The sequence below is a fragment of the Pituophis catenifer genome, unplaced genomic scaffold (assembly GCF_029215685.1).
Source record: "Pituophis catenifer annectens isolate HBS135680 unplaced genomic scaffold, rPitCat1.0.hap2 SCAF_4, whole genome shotgun sequence".
In the NCBI taxonomy this organism is placed as follows: Eukaryota; Metazoa; Chordata; class Lepidosauria; order Squamata; family Colubridae; genus Pituophis; species Pituophis catenifer.
Window position 1 is genome coordinate 107,459,165 of NW_027256884.1, and position 16,048 is coordinate 107,475,212.

Consider the following 16,048-nt stretch of genomic DNA (forward strand, 5'->3'; position numbering starts at 1 on the left):
TTGGCAGTTCAGGGGTTCGAATCCCTAGTAGTGGGATGAACTCGTTACTTGTCCCAGCTTCTGCCAACCTAGCAGTTCAAAAGCACGTAAAAAATGCAAGTAGAAAAATAGGGACCACCTTTGGTGGAAAGGTAACAGTTTAGTCATGCTGGCCACATGATCAAGGAGACATCTTCTGACAGCGCTGGCTCTTCGGCTCTGAAACGGAGATGAGCACCGCCCCCTAGAGTCGGGAACCAGTAGCACATGTGTACGAGGGGAACCTTTACCTTTATCTTTAATTCAGTTAAACATAGGTTAGTGAAATGCACACTCCTAATTACAGAAGAGCCGTGCAAAAGTTTTTTTTTTAAAAATAATAAATTAGTAGTGCCCTCCAGTTTGGGGACGTTGAATGCAGCACACCGGAATACATTTTAAAGAATTTTCCCTTGTCCAAGCGAATGGACAAAACATTCAAGGTTTGGGGGTCACAGAAGTGGAGATGCACGGAATCCTGCTTTTTCCTCGGCGGGGATCATGGGAATTGAAGTCCAAAACAATGAAGAGAACTCCAGGCTGGGAAAGCCACGCCGTTTTTTTTCCACCCCTCTAGCTGTTTCTTCTTTCTCACCAGCGGAGAAAGCCGGGCTTCATCGGAAGCTCTCCACATTCGCTCGAGAACAAGGGGAAAAAAAAAAAAAAAAAGCGCTCGGCTTTTGAAGTGGCTTCCGCCGCGCCTAGGAGAGACAATTGCCAGCGCGTGCGAGGAAAGGGAGGCCCCAAGGACAAGCTGGGGCGGATCTTCTGGCCTTGCCCACCTTTAGGCGGGAAGGGGTGGCGGCGGCCGTCGCGCGTGGCGGCGCCCCACCCGTGGGGTTGTGGTTTGTAGCCGCGTGGGCGCGCTCAGGGCCACTAATCGGCCGTTGGGGGGGGGGGTTCCCTGGCACGCGCGCCTCCTTCAGTTTTTTCCCCCCCACTATCGCTCCGACGCTTTTGTCTTTTCCCCGCGACGAACCAGCCTGAGGTGGAGAAAGCAGGGAGGACGAGAACTGACTGAGGGGTTGTTACGAGCAACCGTTCCCTCTGCGCCTTTTTTTTTTTTTTTTTATCTCTCTCCGCCCTCAACAACCACCCTTGGGCTGCTTCTTTTGTGTGTCTGTGTGTGTGTGTGTGCGTGTTATTATAATTTCCCTCCCCTTCTTTCATTCACGACAGTCGAGAGAGGGAGGAGGAGTTACTATAAGTAGCAGCGGCAGCGGTTGTAAAGAGTGCCCTCTGTGAGCTTTTTCTTTTTTTTCCCTCTCTCTTTTCCCGGCGCTGCCACCTTCGAGCGCGGCAGGTCCCCGCTTCGCTTCCCAACTCCGGCTCCTCTTTTCAAGCGTCCCTTTTCCTTCTCTTCTCTTTTCTTCAAAAACACACACACACGCACAAAACCGGCTGCTGTAGTAGAAACAACCCCGGCAGACGAGCTAGGTGAGTAGTAGCTGATGGGAAGGTGTTTTTTTTCCCCCCCTTTCTTCTCCTCCTTGCTCTGCCCTTCCTTTCTCCTCTACCATCTCCCGAGTGGGATCGTGGCTTTCGAGCCTGTGAAGATGCCCTGAATGAGAGAGAGATCGCGGGTGGGGAAAGGAGAGGAGAGGAGAGGAGAGGGGAGAAGCCAGTCCAGACCACGCTAAAGAGAAAGCCGCGACCACGGGGTGGGTGGAGGTGGAGAGTGGGAGGCTCGCTCCGCTTTCTCCGTGAGCCGGGGTCGTAAGACGGATACTCTTCAAGCCGTGGCTGTACTTCGGCGCCCAGCCACATGCCAGGCTTTTAGGAGTCCATTTTGCGAGTAGCGTGTTGCATGATGCAATGTTTATAGCGATGGGGAGAGGAGGGCGGAAGCATGCGCCCTTGCCGTAGGTAGATCGAGCACGCGGGGCTGGATGGATCGTCTTTCCGTTTGTCTCTCCTCCCGACCTCTTCCCGGGGGCGCTTTCCAAGCGATCCCTTCCAGGCTCAGGTCCCAGGCGCTGGAGTGGCTAAACTAACTGGGTTTAAGGGATGACAGAAGTCCTTCCTTAAATGGTCCTTTTTTTCGGATCGTGCAGTGTCCCCGGGGTGGGGGGGGGAAAGGGAGGGAGGGCGACGGTTTTTTATAGTGACTCATCACTTAAAATCCAACAACTGGACCCTTTTAACCCGTAATTTCGGGTTCGGGATATTCCCCATGATGCAGCTGTAACCTGCGAATTAAATAAAAATGTTCTGCGTTTATTTCTGGTAAAGAAGCTCGTGTTTTCCTTGCTGTTCTATGGAAAGAGTAGAGGGAGGTTGCTCGGTGTATCGTTAATGGTTGTTTTATGAATCGGGGTTTTTATTTTTCTGCCTCCTTCCTCTTGCGATCTATGAATGGGACACAAACAATTGCTCTAAAACCGTATCTATTTCCTAGGCAAATTATACACAAAAGTTCCAAAATTGGTTTCCATATTGTGTCTTCTCGTGTCTTGCCTCCTGCAGTGAAAATTTTGATTCTGAAAGGAACGGTGACTCCTTGGCTTAAGTTTGCTCAGGAAGTTATATTGTTACTTCAGATATCAAGAAATCGTCTCCCACTACCCATCATAGCTGCTGTCAACATAAATAGCTGTAGTAACTACTGTATCATACCGTACTATCCTGTCTCTTTCTTAATATGAGGGTGAACAGCCCCCATCTTTTCTGTTCCCCGACCATACTGTTGAGTTGACTTTAATTTTTATTAAAAGGATTTTGTACAGTAATAAAACTATGCAGATTTAAAGAAAAAGAATAAATAAAAATACAGAACAAATGAATAAACAGAAAAAGTAAATAAAAGAAAGAAAAATAATCTGTTTCTGATCTTTACAGCAGTTACAAATAAGATTATCATCTATCCTCCTCCTTTTAAGGTTACATCATAATTCCCTTCCAATATTTATCCTTTTGACTCATCAAATCTATAAATCACCAGTTCATTCTCCCCCCCCCCCCACCATTTTCAACAAAAAGTCCATAAAAGATTTCCAGTCACTACCCTGTTTCCCCCAAAATAAGACATCTGATAATAAGCCCAATCGGGCTTTTGAGTGCATGGCAATAAGGCCAAGAGCTTATTTCAGGGTTCAAAAAAATATAAGACAGGGTCTTATTTTCAGGGAAACACGGTAATAAATGTACTTGTTATCTTCTCAATCAAGAAGTTAATTTTACATTTTGGCAAATACTATCATTAACTATTCCTCCATGGTGAATATTTCAGAATATTTTCATCTTTGTGCATATAGCAGTCTTGCTACAGCTGCCATATACAAAAGCAATTGTCCATGAGACTTTCATGCTGCTGTATTTTAATATGGTGGTTTACCTGCTATTTTCTGGCATGCAATAGATTGAAACCCTCAGGTAAGTCCTAAAGTAAGCTTCACACAGCTTTAAAAAAAAAATCCAGAGAGCCATTGTCACTGGACAGGAGATACCAAGACTGATGTTAGGTGTCTGCAACCACGAATTTCAACAGCGATCATTGTCCTGGTGACCCTCCACTGATTCTGGCTACATGAAACACATTTGGACATGAAAATATGTTTGCACACTTGTGAGACTGATCTTTCACGAACCACTTGTGAGTACTTAGGTTTCAAATGACTCAGATGGCTGTAGACTGTCCAGTCTTTCTAGATTTTGTCATGGCTGGCTAGCTGGCTAACAATCCATTTTGTGTGTGTGTGTAACAGGGAGAGGAAATTAAAATTATCTGAAGGTTGGAGCTATTAAGGTTACAGGAGAAGAAAGGGTTTTTTTCCCACTTATTTTCTGTTCCTCTTGGGTGGGATATGGAAGATAAAAAAGGGAGAAGAGAGGGTATGCCAGAGGAGTCTCATGTTGAAACTACTGTGGCATCCTGGCTCTTGTATCTTTGAATATTGGTAGAGAGTATTAATTTCTAAGTAACGCTCTTCCTTGGGTGTAGATGACACAAGGAACTAGAAGTAATCGGAGTTATGTTGAGGGAACTGCCACTCTATGTCAGTTTATGTTATAAGCTATGTAAAATCAGATCAAGTAGGTTACTCAACAGCAAACTGATTGCAAGCTTTTCTGGCTAGCCATGAATCATTTATTTTGCATAAATCAAAACACTGTACACAATGCTAGTTCAAAATAGTTTGGTTTTCTGTTTTGGCGCCTTAAGAAGTCATCATTTCTCTGATTTGCACACAACAGCCTGCAATCTATTGTTAGGACTTTAAAATATTTTTAAATGTATGATAGGAAATTAGAAATGTGCAACCCAAACAGGTAACAACAGGTTATGCTTACTATGTCTGAACCCTGCCAGTGCAATGAACTGACATTAAAGTTTTGTCATTCCTTGATTGACTTTATTTAATTCTGAAACTGAAGGGAAGAAAAAGATAAGTAAGGTTAAATAAATAAAGAGTGAAACTAACACATGTATGAACTGGTACAAATGAATGCAGACTTTGATGTTTTTATTACTTCTGCAATTATGATTTTGTAATTATAGTGTAATTATCTGAAAACAAGCTCTCAGCTTTGTTTATTCTTGCCTTTTGAAGTATTTTTTGTCTATTGTTAGGACTAATTCATGCTTTTTGTCATTTATGGAATTAATGTACAGTAATACATTATAGTTTTCACTGCAGTTTCATTGATCTCCAAGGTTCATAGAGAGCATAGACTATGATGCAAAATTGCTGCAACTGTCACCTACTGAGTTATATTGATCATACCTAAAGGTGAGCTTCCTGTTACTATTGAGAATATGTGCACTCTTCAGAGGAATAATCAGATTTTCATTTATTTGATGTTAGTATGGATCTGCTCCCAGGTAGGTGTCAGAGAACAAAATAAAACAGAAAATTGAGTGATGCTTTGGCAGTATACACTCACAAGCATGCAGCTACATTAGAATTTTTGGAATGATTTGGTAGGAGAAACAGCATTGCTGCTTCCTAAGCTTTGATGCCCTAGACCAGGACCTATTCATTCTTTGTCTAAAGTTGTTTCTGAACAACTGTTATGAAATACAGTGACACTTTCAATATTTCAGTATAAAATTTTCCCCTTCTGTTTGGACAGAATGACAAGATAAACTGAAATTTTACTTCTCATTTTCTTTGTAATTAGCTTCTTGGCATTTTTTGGAAGTGACTTTTTGAATACATAATTAGCTACCCGCAATGGTTCTTGCTGTATAAAACTGCATGAGTGCATCCTATTGCAATTTGCTATCCTATTCTACTTATCTATTTTTCATTATGCCTTAATCCCCTTGAGAACTGCTTTCTTCCTTTCTTTATGCAAATCACTTGTATGCCTCCTTAATAAGTACAAAATGAAAATAGAAAAGATATATCTTCTTATCACTTGCTACAACTTGTAGCATTAATGCTCCTCTATCTAGTGAATTTGTTTTACAGCATATGGAATTGAAGTTACAAATTTGTATCCTTATGCTCATGTGTGGAAATGATCCCAGCCATGTGATTTCCTGACCATATACCTGCAATGCTCTTTATTAGCTTTAGCACAGATATCAGTTGTGACATTCTTTGGTTTAGACTATTACATTACAAGACATATAGTCCAAAATAGGTTATTTAGATTATCAACTGAACTGAGCAGTTTCTATTATAACAGGTCTATACTTCATCAACTGTAGTAGCTTCCAGTCCATTTCCACACCCATTTTAAGTGCTAGTTTTAACCTGTAATGGTATGCAAAGTATAGGATATTAAAAGAGGGTGCCAAGCTGGTGTTTGGCCTGTGTTTGTGAGTGGCTTTAAGATTCACCCATATCTTTTATATATGCCAATTTGAAGATACTGTTTCATGTTAACTGATGATGTGATGAGTTGTCAGGTAGGTATTTATAGTTATCAACTGTTCCATAGAAATAATGTTTAATTTAATCGACAAGCACGTTTCACTGGAAGAAAATCATAATTCCCTTTTATTAAATTCTGCGGGGTTTTTTTGATTGTAGACCAGATTTGGAAGTTTAACAGCTTGTCCTCGGCATTCTCACAAATGACTAGCAAAGATAATGTGCTCAAGCACAAAATATTAAAGCAGATCTTACACCTTCTTGCTTCCTTAACTGAAGCTGTCTTTCCAGTTCAGTTTGCTTGTCTTTTTATTAGACAGATGGGCGTACTTTCAAACAAAGCTGTAGGCCTCAGCCATTGGCCTTAAGAAAATGATTTCCCAATATGAATCTAAAGAACTCCCAATAGCATCTAAAACATGCTACCTTTCGATTTAAAAAAAAAAAAAACAAACCTAGAAAAAGTACCAGGTCAGGCATGAAGCCTGGTGAGCATCGAAGATGGTGTCATATCGGAACCATACTAGTTAGTGAATAGACCACCTAAAGTTTGTGCAGGGTCAACCAAGCAAAATAGTTTGGACATTTTAGCCTAGTCTAATTTGACCCCAATCAAGCTTCTACTCTGGTGCTATATTCCGGGACAATAAACTTTGCTTTGAACTTTCAGTGTTTGTAGCTGCAGAGAGAAACAGTAGTCGGCAGTCTTCTCTAATCTCGTCTCTTCCAGATATGCTTGGTGCTTCCAGAACTCTTCAGAATTCTGTAATGTATTTCAGGAAGCAATAATAGTGGAGATAGTGACATGTTGATGCTTTAAACTCTATTGAAGGATGGTAACTTAAGATTTATACACATATTAATTAGTTTTTCAAAGCATCAGAGGAAAATTATTCAATATGATGGTTAATGACTTGTACTTAGAATAGACATAAAGACTAAGGATATGGAAGACGTTTGGGCCCATGAATTGTAGCAATTCTGATAGTATTCTGTTTCAGGGGAGGTACATGTCACCCTGTGCCTTTTCAGCATCGACAAGTGATATGCTAACATCAACAGTTGTGTTCAGGCTATTCAGTTTTCAGGATAAGGGAGTAAGCTAGCCTAGGCTGTTTTTGTTCAGTTGTGCCAAAGAACAGTTTTATCTCAGGAAGAGTGGAGTAAAAGAAATAATGACTAATGGGTAAATTCTGAGAATATAATAATGACAAGTAATTGAGCCTGGCAGAGTTTATATACAGGTTACAGTTCAGTGTGGAGACAAGAAGATTGAGGGAAGATATGGTATCAGTGCTCAGATGCATAAAAAGATGATCAGAAACTAATGGCATCAAGTCTAGGACCAGAAAAAAGTACAAATTGCAACTACCTGAATCTTGTTGAATGTAAGGAAAAACTACATTATCATAAGATCTGTACAGCTGTTGAACTATGTATAGATTGCTCATTACAATTGTTTTCCATCTCTGAAGGCTTTTATGAAAATGTTAGATGACTACATCTCAAGGAGAGTTTAATTGGTTTCCCTTTTCATTATAGAGGGTTGTACTATAATTATTAAATTTGTTCTTTGATTCTACACTTCATTATAGTTTTCATTGGCACGCAAAAGGTTTCAGATTTAAACCTACTCATTTTCTGGAATGATTAAAATCACAGAGGCCCGCTATCAATTGGGGCAAACTCTCTTGAGCTGAATGAATGACTGCACAGCTTCCTGTATTCTCGTAAACCAGCCTCCTCTAACTTGGATGCCTGCCTGATATTTGGACATTAATCCCAAAAGTTCTCTAGCCAGCAAAGTTTTCTGTTAATTCTGAGAGTTGGTCTGCATATTTGGATACCACGATTGGGAAGGCTGTCATCAGTAATAAAAACCCTTAACCCTTTAGGTTTATACTGTAAACCTTTCCCCTTTTTTCATTCAAATTTCAGCAGTAGCTTTGCTTGTCACTGTAATCAATAAGTTAATTAACCATAGCTTTAAAATAGAATTTTTCTTGTCTATGGTCTGATATAGTCCATTGATTTAAAGCTATTATTGTTCAGCTAAATACAGCTGGCATAGCTAATTAAAGTTATAAAAAATAGGGGGTTTTCTTAGAATAAACAAATCATTTTTCTTGGTATATTGGTATATAGTTTTTCTAGAGTATATATGTTCACGCTGGCACATTGTGTATAAATTTGTAATGTATGTTTCTGGCTTTATAACCATCACTTCTAGCTTGCTACTAATCTCAGTATCTCTCAGTAGAAAATTTGGATGTGTTGGCAATGCTTCCTTCCTGAACCTTGCAAAGATACAGCATGTCTGTAGTTGTAGCATGATCCCATATGGTATGAGGAAGACGGAAACTCTGAAAAGTTTCAGGATTGGGTTTTTTCCCTCTGAAAAATGCATTAATATATAATCTTCAAGGCTGGCAGACAAGAGTCCCTCACAGTTACTACTATTTTTGGATGTTTGCTGCATTAAAAAAAAAAGCTTGTCAAATGCTAGAAAGTTTTTGCCAACATTTAAGTACCTCAGCATTTAGTGTAAAGAAAGCTGAACAAAACAAAACTAAAAATGAAATCATCCCCAGAAGATGTACTCCGTTTCCTTGTTATAAAAGCTATTGATGTGAGATCTGTGAATATATGTACGTTAACACCATATGATGATTTGCAAACTTTCTAATCTTTTTAACAGAAGTGATTGCATACTTTTGCAAAATTGGTTGCATGTCAAGTGCATTTGGGATGCGTAAAACACACTTAGATAATGCAATGAACCTATGACTTGCAATATCTGGTTAATGTTACCAGTGTCCCCTATCCCCAAGAAAGGCTTTTACAACTCTTCGTTCACAGACTATGCCTTCAAATTTTGAAAGGAGATTTTTAAGTGTCTCAGTCCTTGTGCTGTTGGACGTTATTCAATATATTTTCTACTGGCCTTTTAAAATGAGATTGGGGCAAATTATTAATAATATATACATTCAAGTGTTTGGACTTGAATGATTGAATTATCTTCTTGCAGACATGTTTCCAATTGTTAGCAGTCAGGTTATTTTTTTTCTTTGTTGTCATTTAAACTTCGAAATATGTATTTAAGTTCTTATTGTAACCCTGGCTTTATTACGTTTTGGACCTCTTTACATCTTACACTTGTTTTTTAAGTTTATTTTATTGTTCCTTGTTTTATTGTATTTTAAGCTATGCTACATTGTTTTAACCTGTGGATACATCTCATCAGTTTATTTTAAGAATACATATGATATCTGATTCATTGAAGGCAAATGCAGAAGAAAAGATGGGGTGCTGATTTGTGTCCATTGATGAGTCCCAGGCAGGTGCTGTGTTTGTGTTGGAGCACCTCTTCCAATCAAACCCGAAGCATTGCATCACTGTAGAAGACATGTTTAGTTTTAATGCTGCTTCTGTACCGACTAGTTGAATGTCTTCTCTCTCTTCTTCTTACATGAGATCATATTGGCAGATGATTCTTAATTCCAGGGTAATTTAGGATTGCATAATAGAATATGATGATGTGATGCTTTCATTAGAAAAATGGAGCAATATATGGAATGAACAAACAGACTTCCTACTCTTATAATCACAATTTCCAATTTTAGTGATTGGAGTTCCTAGACTAATTCTGTGCATAGTGTGCCTTAAATCTCAGTAAACATGCAAAGGGGGGCAGAGTAGTGTTTGATTTTGCTAAGGGATGTCTCTGCAGCATATGTATCTGGGATCCTTGACTTATGACCACAATTCAGCCCAAAATTTCTGTTGCTAAGTGAGACAGTTGTTAAGTGAGTTTTGCCCCATTTTACAAACTTTCTTGCCAGAGTTGTTAAGTGAGCCACTGCCAGAGTTAAGTCAATAACATGGTTAAAAAATGAATCTGGCTTCCCCATTGACTCTGTTTGCCGAAAAGTTACAAAAGGTGTTCACCTGACCCTGGGACACTGCAACCATCATAAATAAGAGCCAGTTGCTAAGGGTCCAGATTTTGATCACATGACTGTGAAGATGCTGCAATCATCCTAAGTGTAAAAAACGGGCATCAGTCATTTTTTTCAGTGCCGTTGTAACTTCAAACAGTCATTAATTAGTTGTAAACCGAGGACTACCTGTATATGCATGTAAAGAACCCTCTCTTAAATTACAGACTAGTAAAATACAAAGAAAAGAATATGTGCTGACTGGACTTTCCTATGGAGAATTTGGTGCTAGAGTTCCAAAGACTGGATTAGGATATCTCTATAGTTACGTGACTGTCGGTATGCTATGGGCATTCATTACTAGCCGGAGTCTAATTCTTTCTTATGTCATTGGTGGGTATTCCTCTGTATCATTGGTCCATTGGACAAAAACCCTTGTACAACCACTTCATCCCGAAGTGATGTGATCATTATGTGCGGCATCATGTAGCTTTGCCCAATTTTATGACCTTTTTTCCTTGCAGCCATTAAGTGACTTACACAGTTGATAAGCGAATTCTGCTTCCCCCAATGACTTTGCTTGTTGGTAATCGGCTTGGAAGGTTGCAGATAAGTGATCACATGACTTAAATGAATAATGAATGATTATAAGTTGATGACTACTTGTACTCTGAAGCATTACAAGGCTTAAGAAAGATTACAATGAACAAATTGATGAACAAGGATGACACTGTAATATACTTATTTTAGAGTATTTAGCCAACAATATAACTTGAAACCCAGGAAGTTGAGTCCATCTACTACTAGCCGTATCTTTTCATGCCTGGGTAATTGGTAATTAAGAGATTTCAACTGGTGGAAAAGCATCTTGCCAACTTCTCCTCTGTTCACTCTGCTGCATTCCTTCTGATCTCAGTACAAACCTAATTGAGACAGCCGTTTGTTCTCCTAAGTATATATTATTAGAACATTGTCCATACAGTTCTGAGTCACTATGAGTAATAAATAGAATTTTACTTTAATTTTAGATTATTCAAATAATGTGGATGTTTAATAAGTCATGTAGATAAATTAAACTGGATTGTCTTGAGGATTTGCTTAAGATTCTTCAGACCGTAAGGATTTTGTAAACTTTAGCTAGAGGGTACAAGAAATAAGTGAAGAGACATCATTGATTTGAATATGCAAAACTTACCAGATACAATAATTGTCCTGGGGATGTCTATTTTTGCAGGGTGGTTATTAAGGACTTTCATAGGACTTTTTAACATAGATGCCATCAGGTTTCACATTCTCTACTTCCTTAGAACTCAGTCCAGTGGGAGCCCCAAGCTCAGAGAATCCTCTGATTAATGTGTCTAATTAATTATTGAGAAAAATCCATTACAATCTAAAAAAGAAAACTGAGGCACCTGGATTCTTTTCAAGCTATGGACCCATACCTCCAAATCTCAGCCATACTCTCTAAAGAGTCAGAAATGACATTTTGAGCTTGATAGTCCCAGGTTGCTTCATTTTGGAGCTACTGGGAAGGCTGGGCTTACATCAGCAGTTACGTATATTTTCTGAGAACATCTGTGCAGATGATAGATGGAACAGAAACAGTTCCCCACTGTTCTGCCCCTGTGTTCTTACTTTAGAGCTGGTCAGAGAGCTGGAATTTCCCTGTGTGTTGAAGATTTGCTGCAGATTTAAGTACTAAGACTGTACTTTCGTTTTTTTTCTCCCTGAGAGTGAAAGAGGAATGGGGTCCGAGCTGCTATTTTCTCTATTTTGTTTTGACCAACCAAAAATAGTTGCCTTATGTTGAGTAATTTCCTTTAACTGAGAGAACTGAAGGATTTTACTCTGCAGCTAATATGTCTATCCCACTTTCCAAGTTACCTTTTAGTAATTTATGTTGCATAGGAACTGCAATAGAAGGTCCTCAACTTACAACCAGAAAAGGGAGTAGAAAAATTGTTCAACAGTGCAATGTTAAGCGAGGCATCGTGTGATCAAGTCCAATTTCCCAATCCTTTTTTTGTTGAACAAATCACCTGCAGTCATTAAGGGAGACATCACATGTCTTCAACCCCTGACTTCTGCCAGCTTCCTCATTGACTTTGCTCCCTGAAAGCCACTGGGAAAGTTGCAAATGCCACGGGTCTGCAGGATGCTACAACTGTGGTAAGTGTAAGTCAGTTGCCAAACATTCTGATAGCAATCAGATGACTCTTGGACACTCTGGCAGTCGTAAGTATGAAGACCAGTCATAAATCACTTTTTTCAGCACCTTTGTAACTTAACGGTTGCTAAATAAATATTTGTTAAGGAAGGACTACCTGTATTTACCTATAAATTTACGCTATAAGTTTCTTTCCTGCATTTGTTGTTTTTGCATTGTTGAACTTACAGTATGAAGCTTCTTATGGACTTTCTTGGCACAAATGTCTTTTACAAAGAAAGATTATGAAAATTGTTAGGTATAGGAGACTCCATGGATCCATTGTTCTCTAGCATGTTAGTATACTCAGAAACATATACTTTCTATACCAATATTGTAGAGGAAGCTTTTCTGCTAACAAGAAATCTAAACAGTTCAATTTCAATCTTTCTACTACTTCAGAGTTTTTAAATCCAACTCCACAAATTATGCTTTACTACTCTGCATTCCACACAGAAAGTGAAACCACCTCTGTTTTAGAAACAAATTTATTCAGCCTCCCAATTTTGGCTTATTTACTTTATGTATGTTGCTCTGGACACTGAATGTGGTAGGGGTGTTATTAAAAGTACACTTTGTTCATAAGGTGTCAGCTGAAAGACCAGGGACTGTGGAAGGATCACATATAGGTTATTAATTCAGTTTACTCTCAGAGCTCTGGGTTCTTGTTTGGGGTTTCTACCATAATCTTTTCGCTTCTTTTAAGTCAGTGAGAGTTTTAATGGTTTTAGGCTATTATTCCTTTATACTCATTCTTTGCCTCAGAATATAGAGTAGGGGAAAAAAAACAAAATTTATTTTAAAGTGTAGAATTATGTAAGTTAAAGACAATAGTCCCATTAATATAAGGAACAGAATACTGAAAATTGAAAGACCTAACTGGAATAACTTGTCCAAAATAGATTGAAATGAATAAAGAACTAAGAACGTTCACCCCAAAGTAAACTTACCTTCTAGCCTATATTCCCATCTCTAGGAAATGAAATTTATGAGATGGTATAGAATTGTGTCTGGTCAGTGTTGGTGGTGCTAGCCAAATTTATCTTCTGGGAAGCATGTACTCCTCTGTTCTTCATGAATGCCTACTCATAATTGCTATTGTTGGCACATAGATTCTGTGCTTGATTGTTTTGGTCAGCATGCTGGGTAGGATACCTCATTTCATCTGAAGTATTTCCCACAGTGCTTGAGCAATAGAGCAGCATAGGCAGTTGAGAGGGTTAATTTTTGAATTGTAGCATTTATAGCAGTTCCAGTTCATTTGAATTAACTAACTCAAAGATGACCCTATATTAATTCTGCACTAATTGGAGCTTTCAATAAACATTTTATTGGTTTATTTGTATGCAAATTAATTTTGCTTTTTATTTTTGTTTGGTTTTTGGCTAAAACTAGTGATGCTTTCAAAGATCAGCTTTTAAAAATCTGTGATCTTCATTGGAAAAACATTTTTATTTCTTTAAAGGGTATAGATGATAATGTACAACCTTTCAATCTTTTCAAAGTTATATTCTGTTTTATCTAAATTTGTAAATATTTATTTATTTATTTATTTATTTATTTATTTATTTATTTATTTATTTATTTATTTATTTATTTATTTATTTATTTATTTATTTATTTATTTATTCGGCTTATATGCCGCCCTATCTCACAATGGACTCAGGGCGGCTCATAACAATAAAACACAAGCCACAATAAAAATAAAGACTAAAATCTAAAAAATTTAAAATTAACCCATTAAAACCCCTTAAAACCCCGTCATCAGACCAGGTCAAGGGATTTGAAAAGCCAAGTTTTTAATTCCCGGCGGAAGGTGTGAAGGTCAGGTGCTAGTCGGAGCTCCAAGGGGAGTTGATTCCAGAGGGTGGGCGCCCCAACCGAGAAGGCTCTACTCCTGGGGGCCGCCAGCCACCACTGTCTAGCCGACGGCACCCTGAGTAGGCCCTCTCTGGGCGTGAACCGGGCGATGGGATGTTGTTGCTGGCTGTAGGTGGTCCGCCAAATATCCTGGTCCTAAGCCATGTAGGGCTTTATAGGTCAACACCAGCACCTTGAATCTCACCCGGAGGGCAACCGGTAGCCAATGCAAACCGCGCAGGAGGGGTGTAACATGGGAGTATCGGGATTCTCCCATCACAATCCGCGCTGCCGCATTTTGCACCAGCTGAAGCCTCTGAGTGGTCCTCAAGGGCAGCCCCATGTAGAGAGCGTTGCAGTAGTCAATCCGTGAGGTGACCAGCGCATGAGTAACTGCGTAGGGCATCTCGGTCCAAGTAGGGACGCAACTGGCGCACCAGACGTATCTGGGCAAATGCCCCCCTGGTCACGGTCGTTATCTGGTCTTCTAAGCTCAACTGTGAATCCAGAAGGATGCCCAAGTTGCGCACCCTGTCTACAGAGGACAAAACTTCACCCCATATAGTCAGCGATGGCACCTCTCCCCTGAACCGAGATGCCGGTATCCACAGCCACTCGGTCTTTTTTTACAGCATGCATACAACTTTTACAGAATGTAAATGTGCTTGTTAATGTACATATAAGTATTATTTAACATTTTGTGGAAAAAAATCTTTCTTGCCCCTTGTTTTATTTTTTTAAATTAAAGTTATGATTAGGTGCAACTTGCTTTTCATTTTTCTTAGACATGAAGCATATTGTTGAACTTTTGTTAAAATGGGTGGAACCAGAGGTGTGTTTAACAATTACAAAAGAAATACCTTTCTTGCATTTATTAAGTAACTGCAGATTAAAGGTAAATCTGTATATAGGTGATGTTACCATAGTAAATGTGTTTGATTAACAAACTTGAATTCTTATATTGTTGCTTGCAGTAGTTGTATTACAATACACGGTACTAAATTATTTCTGATAGTATTGCAGAAGGAAGCCACTATGTTTAAGCAATGATGCAATATGAGTGGTTTATTGCACATTCTGCAGTAATAAAAGAGCTTTGGAAGAAAATATGTTATCTCAAAACTGAAAGCTTGTTAAAACTAAAAGCTTGTTGCGAGGTAGGCGAAGAGAGAAACTTGGTTAGAGGAAGGAAAACAAAAGTTACCATTGTTTACTTGATAGCATTTCTGGAAATGCTTAGATGGTTTTAGATGTATTTCAGATGATCTGAAAATAAAAACAGTGGAAGAATGATGTCTGTCTGTGGTCTACAGAGAATTAATATTCAGGTGACTTTAACCAAGCAACATATGGGAGAGAGACCTAATTCCTGTTACAGCATTCATGCATCTTGCAGATAATAAATAGTTGAAACCATCTATGTAAAAACAGCAATAACAGCAAGGAAGATTAAAAAATAACCCTAAACTATAAAATAATGTATCATTTATTTGTAAATGTTACTGATACAATTCTATTCAAACTTGCCTGAAGTAATTTCCTTGCTAAAGAATAGTTCTGGCTAACCCCTAATCATTTTGATTGTTCTTTTCTAGTTTCTGTAATAATACATATACAAATCATTCCATGTACATTTACATTAAAATTTTACTTTTGTCAATTTTTGCTTCTATTTTCTTTCAAATAATTCCCAGCAAGGAATTTCCCTTTTTTATAACCGCTGCACACTAGACTGACATTTTCACTGATATGCTTTCATTAGGTCGCTCAAGATTGCTTTCCTGACCAGTGATTCCAACTCTGCTAAAGAATACATGAGCTTGCTCTTCAAGCCAAAGCTTACCCTGGATTGCCTTTGCTATTTTAAGGCCTATTCACCCCTTTCGTTTTGGATCTCTTCACAGCCCCTTTTTTGATCTGATCAACTGGAGCAATTTGAAATCCTCAGCAAACCTGCCACCTCGTTGCTCATCTCTTATTCAGAGGGTGTTTATAAATGAGCTTAAAAAACTGATCCATGTTATACCCATTTTATACAACTCTCCTTTGTGAAAACTATTCCTAATCTCTGCTTCCTGTTTTTTGATGATCACAAATCCATGAGATGACTTTGTCCTCTTATGACATTGTTTCTATATTTTCCCTGAAAATTTGAGTAAGGAGCTTTGTTGGAGACATTCAGCTGTTAGCACATATCAAATCAT